Genomic DNA, 10092 nt, shown 5'->3' on the forward strand with positions numbered 1-10092 from the left:
TCCAGAGTAGCTGCATCAGTTTGCATCCCCACCATCTGTGAAAAGAGATAATCTTTCTTCACATCTTTGCCAACATCTGTCGTTGCCTGAGTTGTTAATGTTAGCCATTCTGACAGGTGTGAGGTGGTATCTCATTGTGGTTTTGATTTGGATTTCCCTGATGATGAGTGATGTGGAGCATTTTTTCATGTGTCGGTTGGCCATCTGGATGTCTTCCTTGGAGAAGTGTCTATTCATGTCTTTTGCCCATTTCTTCACTGGATTATTTGTTTTTTGGGTGTTCAGTTTGAGAAGTTCTTTATAGATTTTAATCTGATATGTCATTTGTAAATATCTTCTCCCATTCTGTTTGTTGCCTTTTAGTCTTGCTGATTGTTTCCTTGGCTGTGCAGAAGCTTTGTATTTTCATGAGGTCCCAATAGTTCATTTTTGCTTTTGTTTCCCTTGCCTCCAGAGATGTGTTGAGTATCTTCTGATTTATAATGTACAGATATTTTACCTCCTTGGTTAAATTTATTCCTAGATATTTTATTCTTTTTGATATCCTTATAAATGGCATTACTTTCTTAATTTCCCTTCCCAGTAGTTCATTCTTACTGTATAGAAATGCAACAGATTTTTGTAAATTGATTTGTATCCTACAACTTTACTGAATTTATTTGTTTATGTTTATTCTGGGGTTTTTTTGTGAAGTTTTTTGGGTTTTCTATATAGAATATTGTGTCATCTGCAAATAGTTGTAGTTTTACTCCTTTTTCAAGTTTGGATAACTTTTATTTCTTGTTTATTTTTCCCAATTGCTGTGGCTAGACCTTCCAATACTATGTTGAATATAACAAGTGATGAGTGTGGGGATCCTTTTGTTGTTGCTCATGTTAGACAGAAAGCTTTCAGCTTTTCACCACTGAGTATGATAATAGCTGTGGATTTGTTAAATATGGCCTTTATTATGTTGAGGTATGTTTTTTCTATACCCAGCTTGTTGAGAATTGCTATCATAAATGGATGTTAAATTATGTCAAATGTTTTTTCTCCATTATTGAGATAATTATATAATTTTTATCTTTTGTTAATGTGGTATGTCGCATTGATTTGCCGATATTGAACAATTCTTGAATCCCTGAAATAAATCCCACTGGGTCAGATGTGTGATCCTTTCAATGTACTGCTCAATTTATTTAGTAAATATTTTATTCAGGAATTTTGCATATATGTTCATCAGAAACATAGGCCTATAATTTTCTTATGGCATCCTTGTCTGATTTTGTTGGGGGCAATGCTGGCCTCATATAATGAGTTTGGAAGTGCTTCTTCCTCTTCTGTCTTTTGGAAGAATCCGAGAAGTATTGGTGTTAATTCTTTAAATGTCTGCTAGAATTTACCAGTGAAGCCATCTGGTTCTGGACTTTTTTTGCTGGGAGATTTTTGATTACTGATTCATTTTCCTCATTAGTAATCTATCTGTCCATATTTTTAATCTCTTCATGAATTAGTCTTGGGAGGCTGTTTCTAAGAATTCATCCCTTAGGAAGAATTATGTTAAATCATTGGTCTCAGTTTCCATAAGAAGCTGTAAAGAAGATAAAAACAACCATTAAGATAATGTTGACTTCTAATCAAAAAGAATGGATGTCAGAAGACAATGGATTAGCATAATTAAAAAGCTAAGAGAAAAAAAATAAAGTTTGTTGATCCAAAGCAGAAATTAACGAATAAAATAGGATTCAGGAAATATTTTAAGATTTGCAGGCCAAGAGATAAAACCAAGCAACTGTTCTTACCAAAACCTGAGACAAAATGAAGAGCAACTTAAACCTAAGAAAGAAAACACAAACGTAAAAGTGAAAAACAAGAGGGCAATAATGGACTAACCATAGAGAGTATCAACAAAGAGAAATACGGTTGTGATAAGGTTTGAAAAATTGATAAAACTCCAGGAAGATTTATCAAGGAAAAAAATAGAGAAAGCATAAATTATCAACATCAGGAATCAAAAGGGAAAATATACCAGATGATACAAATATTCAAAAGAATTTACAGACAAATCAATAAAGGAAAGTTATCAGCAACATTTTGTCAATTAACCTGAAAACTGAGATGAAATGGAGTAATTTCTTCTAAAATACAACTTAGCAAAATTGACCCCAGATGAACTTTTAAAACTAAGTACCCCATATCTATGAAAGGCTGTTTATGTCATCGTAAACTGTCTCACATGTACAAAAAGATCTCCAGCCTATGGTGGCTTCAATGCTGAATTCATTCATATATTCATAGAAGAAATGATAAAAATCCTACACAAACTTTCAAGGAAGGCAAAATGTTTCCCAACTCATTTTACAAATCCAGGAAATTAAAAGACTGGCAATACCCTATGTTTGTGAGAATAGAAACAATTCCCAACATTGATGCGCTGCTAATAATTGTAGAATGGAATGACCACTTTAGTAATTTTCTACAAATTTACGTGTGTAGCTACACTGTATCCCAGCACTTTTACTCCTACGTATTTTTGCACAAAAATCACCATCACGATCATCATTATCATCATCATCAGAGCAGTCTTATTCATAGTAGCCAAAGTCTGGAAACAATCTATCAAAGGAAAAAGGGGAAATATACTGTGGTATATTTATACCATGGAATACTAGTTAGTAATGAAGACAAAAGAACTGTTGAAATACACACCATGGATGCATCTCACAAATTAATGATGAGTGAAAGAAGCCAGACACAAAGGAACAGATACTTTATTATAATAAGTTTTATTTATTTTTTTAATATGAAATTTATTGTCAAATTGGTTTCCATACAACACCCAGTGCTCATCCCAACAGGTGCCTTCCTCAATACCCATCACCCACCCACCCCTCCCTCCCACCCCCTGTAAACCCTCAGATCTCAGTTTTTAAGAGTCTCTTATGTTTTGGCTCCCTCCCTCTCTAACCATTTTTTTTCCTTCCCCTCCCCCATGATCGTCTGTTAAGTTTCTCAGTATATTAAGTTTTAAAATGGTTATAATGAGCCTTTAGTAGTAGAATTCAGAACAGTGGTTGGTTCAGAAGCACACAGGACCTTTTTAGGTAATTATAATACTCTAGATCTTGCTTTAGGTTTACATCATGTAAAGTTATTGAACTAAATACTTAAGATCTGCCCGTTTTACACTTTGTAAATCACACCCTGAAAAGTATCATAAAACAATAAAAACAAATACAAAACAAAACCAATATGTGCAATGTTATGTAGAAACATTGTGAATATATTTAATGCCACTGAACTGTAGGTACACTTGCAGATGGTTAAAATGACTAATATTGTGTTATGTATATTTAACTACAATTTTAAAATGTTGTATAGGAAATAATCGTGAATTCTCCCGACACTGATGCCAGTGGTCATGATGGAAAGTAATTTTGGAGGACAGGAGCGCAGGAAATTTTACCTATAACCTGCCAGCTTCACCACTTACCTGTAAACATCCAATTTCATTTGCAGTATTTTCTTTTCCATGGGAAAAATGCAAAAATAAGTATATGACAAGTTACTCTTGATCCCCTTACCTTTCAAACTCCTGTATTTATCTAGTGATTGTAAAATATTCCAAAAATATTTTGGAAAATTATTTTTCCAAAAAAGTCTAAATCTGAGCAAAAATTACCTCTCAGGCTTTCCTCCTGCCCCATACCTGCCCTTCCTCCCTACCCTATTCACCCCAACCTATTCACCCCCTCATTGTAGTATCTACAAAGGAATCTTTAATTAACTCATGGTACCGCATCTTTAAGTTGGAGGAATGTTTTCTGTGCCTTTTGGTCAGTGACTTTGCTGGAGAGGGCAGGGATTTTAGCATCCCTTAATGAGCTTTAAGTAGAACTAAAGTACTTGGTTTTACTAATGACTCTGATGTTTCCCTGACTCAAGTTCCCTGGAACTATAAATTCTTCATTGGCCTATGTTCCTTCAAAGATAGAAATTTCTCTCATATATGGTTTTTTCTCCCTTTCTTCCCTTCCTTCCTTTCTTCCCTTTTCTCCCCCTCTCCCTTCTTTTCCTCCCCCTCTTTGTCATTGTCTTTCTCCTGCTCCTCCTCCCTCTCCTTCCCCTCCACCTTATCCAAGAGAGGCTTGCTTTAGGTTGGGAACCCATAGTTCTGCATCCCTGATCTAAGAGTGAACTGGAGGTTCACAGGACCTCACTGGAAATGCAGTCCAGCTTTGGAACATCTCAGTCTCTTAAAGCCCTCTCTGGAGGAAGACAGCACTGTCTGAGGCCTCGGATTACTTCTGTAACCAATTCTGCAATTGCAGTATTGGGCACAAACTAAACAATAGCTAAGCACCAAAGGAGGCATGAACACATCAAAAAAATGAGCAGAAATGTCACGTAACATAATCAGGCTCAAAGGAGTTCCAGAAATTAATGTCAACAAGACACAGATTTTAAAATAAGAATGAATCAGTCAATCAAACAAATGGTACATCTCTTTCTAAATCACCCTTAATAAATTATCCTAGGAAGGGAATCCTAAGAGAAATAAGAAGTGAGTCAAGCGTTCAGAGATGCTTAGTCTTCAAGTGGTGTTTCTGGGTGCTGAAGGAACCACCTTACCAAGGCTCTGGTGTGGAATAGTCATTGGGATGGGAGGGGGAAGGACACCAGTGAGAATGCAAAGGGAGGATTAGGGAGTGGAATCTCACATTGCTCACACTGTGCTTTAGGTAATGGGTCTAAAAAGGGATCCCAGTGTCTTGTGCCTTTTTCTGGAGGCAATTCAGGAGTAGTGATCTAGCCCTTCAAAGCTTGAAGGGCTCTCTGGGACTTGAAGAAACAGAGAGGACATATTGACAATTGGAGAAATACAAGACTTACATGAAAATTTTGGAGTTACAACCATTCAGAAGATAATAGTTTGGGTACCCTCCAACATTCAGACTCAACCATAGCACTACAGCATTACTCATCACAGTATCATCATTGCCTACTTGACTCTGAGCTTCATGGTACCCGGACCTATGTCTCTCTTACTGTGTTTTTCCCAGAGATCTAAAAAAGGGTTGATGCAGAAATTTATAGTCACGAAACATTCAGCATTAGGTTAGGCTCTCATTAGCATATGTTGAAGTTAGTTAAATTGAACTGTATTGAGATTAAGTAACCTATGCAGAACCACTCAAGTCAGTGAATAAAGTGCTACTCAATTGAATTCAACAATTAATAATATAGCTAATGTTTATACAACATCACTGTATACCAAGCACTATTCTAAGAATTTTAAATATACTAAGTTTTAAGTCCATTATCATTTCACTACTAGGTATTTTGAGATCTTCATTTTTACAAATAAGAACACTAGGGGTGCCTGGTTGGCTCAGTCGATTAAGCATCCGACTCTTGATTTGGGCTCAGGTCTTGATTTTGCAGTTGGTGAGTTCAAGCCCCACGTCGGGCTCTGCACTGACAGTGTGAATCCTGCTTTGGATTTTCTCTCTCTCTCTGCCACCCCCCCCCCCCGCCCCATCTCTTTCTTTCTCAAAATAAATAAACTTTAAAAAAAGAAAGAAAATAAGTATACTAAAGCACAGAAAGGCCAAGTAATTTTCTCAGACTCATGTGACTAGGGAAGGGGTTATATTCAAAGGTAGGTGGTCAGGCCCCAGAGCTGAAGCTGTCAACCAGCACATCCAATTCAATGGAAAAATAAATATTAAGGGTTCAATCATAGATTTCTTCTTTCTAGGCACGTTCATTATACAATGCTGCCCCCTTTCCAAAATGCAATCAATTCAGTGGGAACTTTGTCCTGACTCTGAAACTTTTTCTCTTTGCAAAAGGCTCATATTAAATATTTTAATTTATTTTCATAACCATTTAGTAGGTTAAGCATTGTATTTCTTTTTTTATAACATATAATGTGCTAAATCAAAATGTGCTGTTACCTAAACGAGTTGGGTTTTAGTTGGTTTTTAGTCAGTTCCATCCTATCCAACTGCAACCAAACCAAGTAAATGGATAGTGCTTTCTCTCTGCATAAAGTTTTGCTTAAAACATGTTTGAATAACTTGGTAGACATACTAAATAAATCTTTTCCAAAGGGCTTCAGATTTTTCACACGTAAATACAGCATAGTTTGCAATTATGGCATACAATATTTACAATGGCATACAGGTTGGACTCTACCATTTTTGCAAATGGTCTGGTGGCTTTTAATTTTTTTTAAGTTCATTTATTTGTTTTGAGAAAGAGAAAGAGTGAGAGTTGGGGGAGGGGCAAGGAGAGAGGGAGAGAGAATCTCAAGCAGGCTCTGCACTGTCAGTGCCCCCTACGTGGGGTTTGAACTCACACATTGCAAGATCATTCGTGACCTGAGCTGAAATCAAGAGTTGGACACTTCACTGAGACACCCATGTGCCCCTGGTCTGGTGACTTTTAAACTACTGATTTCAGTTAAGAGTCCACTGCCAACATTGGGTACTTTTCCTGTTGAGGGCCATTGTGGTGTGTTTGTCAAAATACTAAATTATGTTTTCTGTTCTATTCATACATAGTTTTAAAGATATTAACTTGCCGTGTCAGAATGCCAATTTCAACTAAGTATCAAATATATGCTACATATCTGTAGTTTGATGGAATCAGTATGTATAAAGTCTTCTATTCTCAAATTTATTTAGACATCAATATTCTTTTTAGCCAGAAATGTGAAAATTGGTATCTGCTTAAGCCCAATATGGAGCATAAGGAGGATTTTCATAGAATGCAAGCGCCATTTACTCAAATTTAAATTGAAGGAAGTAGACAAAGATAATATAGTATATGAAAAAAATTGCATATTGCTGGCAATACACAGTGAACCCGATTGGAGAAACCTCTTCATATTATTAAGCAGCCTGATGTGAGAGCAAAGCTTTTTAGCGCACTGAGAAATGTGTTCCCTTATGGGATGAAATATCCCATTAGTGCAAATGTGGCCCTGAACTCTGTATGAAGATGAACCTGAGGTCAAAAGCAATGCAATCTGTGGAACCCAATTCAACCACATTCCAGCTAATATTGTACAATTGAAGGCTTTTGTGGGTTCATCATTTCTTATCCCCCATTGCAATTCCCGAAGGTCAGGACTACTTTAATTGCACTTAAATAAAACTAAATACAAGGAGAGTACTAGTACAAAGGACTTGGTGGGGTTTTTGGTTTGTTTGGGGTTTTTTTTTTACTGATTTTATGGCTTTCTTTAAGTGACATGAATATTCCATTAAGAAAGAATCTACATTATCACAGACAGTGATCACCATGTCCTGTATCTCCCATCACCATTCTTCATCCTTTTCCATGGATGCAATAGAAAGTCAGCCTGTAAGGACCACAGCAACATGGTTGCTTCCCCTGTGGCTTGCAGTTGGGCTGGTCGATCTGGAGCCCCAAAGATCAAAAGGAAAGAAAAGAGTGTAGTTGGGTTGCCTTGGGATGGTCCTCTTCCTCGACGGCGTTATGATTTCCTCAAAACACGTGATTTTCTTTTTTCAAGTTCTAGTACCCTTATCTCCACTCCTCCCTTTGCTCTTAGGGGTGACCACATCCCTATTGATATTAGCCCCAAACATCTACCTCTTGAAATTTCTCTCCAACCTGATCACCACTTTTCCATACTCACTTTATGAAACATAGTCCCTTTCTCCCCCCCCCCCACCCCCCATCAGGTTCTACTTGGGGCCCTGATTTATAAAACTTCACAACATAAGAAAAAACATTTTACAATAGCATTTAGAAGGTGTATTAAAATTCCTCTGTGAGTCAGGACTAATGACATATCTTTAAAAAAATAAAAGAAGTCCTTTAACAAGAGATACTTTCTGTTTACTTGGATGATGCAGGGTATTCTAAATTTTTAAAACTTCCCTTTTCCTTGTAAAAGTGGTTTAAAACACTTTAACTGAAATAACCAAAGAACTTACTGAATCTTTTTTTTTTATTCCTTACTGGGCAATATAAATGGCATATCAACCTCTAACTTCAAAGACTATGCTTCATTTTATTGAGCACTTATTATATACCAGGAATTCTGCTAAGGTATGGAGATGTAACGATTGATAAGAAAGTGATCCCTGCCTCTAAGGAGCTCAGATGTATAAGCTGATAATTATAATGGTATGTGATAAGTATGCTGATGAATAAGAGAAAGAACATTATAGAAACTCAACTTGAGAATATAAGAGTTTCTTGCAGTAAGAGGGATTATTTTAAATGATGTAAGAAACTGAACCTGTTTATGGCCTTTAGAGAAAGAGCAAAATCCTGGAAGAATGCCAGAGTATTGAATTGAGAGTAAGAAGGGGCGCCTGGGTGGCTCAGTCGGTTGGGCATCTGGCTTCAGCTCAGGTCATAATCTCGCAACTCGTGGGTCCATGCCCCGCGTCAGGCTCTGGGCTGGCAGCTCAGAGCCTGGAGTCTGCTTTGAATTCTGTGTCTCCCTCTCTCTCTGCCCCTCCCTGCTCTTTCTCTCTCTCTGTCTCTCAAAAATAAGAAATAAACATTTAAAAAAAGAGTAAGAAAAAAATTAAGGTGTCATAAGCTAATGACATACCTTAAAAAAAAAAAGAAAGAAGTACTTTAACAAGAGATACCTGCTGTTTACTTGGATGATGCTGGGTAGAGTATTCTAAATTATTAAAATCAGTTCAAGTGCTACAATCCAGAAGGACACTAACTCAACCTGAGGATTTATTATCACTCAGCCATCTGTGACCAACAGTCCCTACAGAATTGTTCCAAATTTATTTTCCGAAGTTCAATCCATGATAGAAAAAAAAAACCTGGCACCTTTTCAGTAGGTGAACATCTGGATTCATTTTGAACAGGTAAGAACCAGATACCTGATATTTTAAATTTTTAATGACCATAAGGAATAATGTGGAAACATTTTATTCTATTGTAATAGAGGAGAAAGAATTACCTAAGTAAACTGGAAGAATACTAAAAGTGGTTGGGGTACCAAAACGTCTACAAAACTACAGAATACAATTTTAAGGATTTCACCTGCCATGGGGTGGGGTGGGGGGGGAGTGTTTAATTTAGGTTTGTAGTCCCCGACTTTGTTTAAAATGAAAGACTGGTAATTTAAAAGATTATCTTGAAAATGCATTTCAAATCTGAATATCTGCAAGCTACGTAAGATGCATCTAGTATGATCAGCAAAGGGATGGAGAGCAAAATATTACAGAAAAATTGTAACCAGGGAACTAGGCACATGAGAGCTATCAGAACCATGAGGTTGAATGTATTGCCAGCAGTCTGGAAACATGGGGAAAATTTGCCCAAATGACCACTTTCCCATGGGCCCTTAAGGCTTCCCCCAGTCCACTATCGGGGTTAGTCCAGACGGGCGTGTAGCTTCTCTTTAAACCCCCTTTACAATAAGCAGTGAGTACCACACCCTGTGTTTTTCATTCACCCTCCAGAGCCACTGTCACTTGTTACCTGCAAAAGCGAGGGAGGGCAGCGTCCTCCCAGGCTACAAGACCAGAAGCAAAGCAGTCCTCCATGCTGCTCCCTCCCAGACTTGAATGTCTGTGTCCCTCCACAGAGGCCATATGTTGAAACCAGATCCCCAGTGTGATGGCATTTGGAGGTGAGGCCTCTGGGAGGTGATTAAGTCAGAAGATGCTTCCACGTGAATTAGATCAGGGCCCTTTTAAGAAGAGAACCCGGAGAACTCGCTCACCCCTTCACCAACGTGAGGACACAGTGAGGACAGAGATGTCTGTGAACCAGGAATCAGTGCCTCACTAGACACAGAATCTGCAGGTACCTTGATCTTGGACATCCAGCCTCCAGAACTGTGAGAAATAAATTCCTGGGTTTTTTTTTTGTTTGTTTGTTTTGTAAACCACCCAACCTATAGTATTCTGTTATAGCAGCCGGAACTCTTACAGAGTGCTGTGACCTTTGTGACATCATCCACATAGGAGAGGTGGGGATTAACATGTCAGTAAGGTAGCTCTCAACAGGGTGACCACATCAGAGCCAGGGGTGCAGGGACCCTTGTGAAAAGGCAACCTCTGTGCCCATGGACGGCAAGAGGAGGTCCAAGGACTT

The 10092-nt window shown here is 37.8% G+C and overlaps 1 long non-coding RNA gene across 1 annotated transcript; it reads right to left on the minus strand.

Annotated features, from left to right (window-relative positions):
* Window positions 1–1173: 1173 nt before the first annotated feature.
* Window positions 1174–9861, minus strand: LOC147579499 (uncharacterized). Its single transcript, XR_015253181.1, has 2 exons — window positions 9806–9861; window positions 1174–1570 (listed from the first exon to the last, which is right to left on the minus strand). It is a non-coding gene; the product is annotated as an uncharacterized LOC147579499 (long non-coding RNA).
* Window positions 9862–10092: the final 231 nt, after the last annotated feature.

The sequence above is a fragment of the Puma concolor genome, chromosome B4 (genome assembly GCF_028749965.1).
Source record: "Puma concolor isolate L17-30 chromosome B4, mPumCon1.1.hap2, whole genome shotgun sequence".
Taxonomy (NCBI): Eukaryota; Metazoa; Chordata; class Mammalia; order Carnivora; family Felidae; genus Puma; species Puma concolor.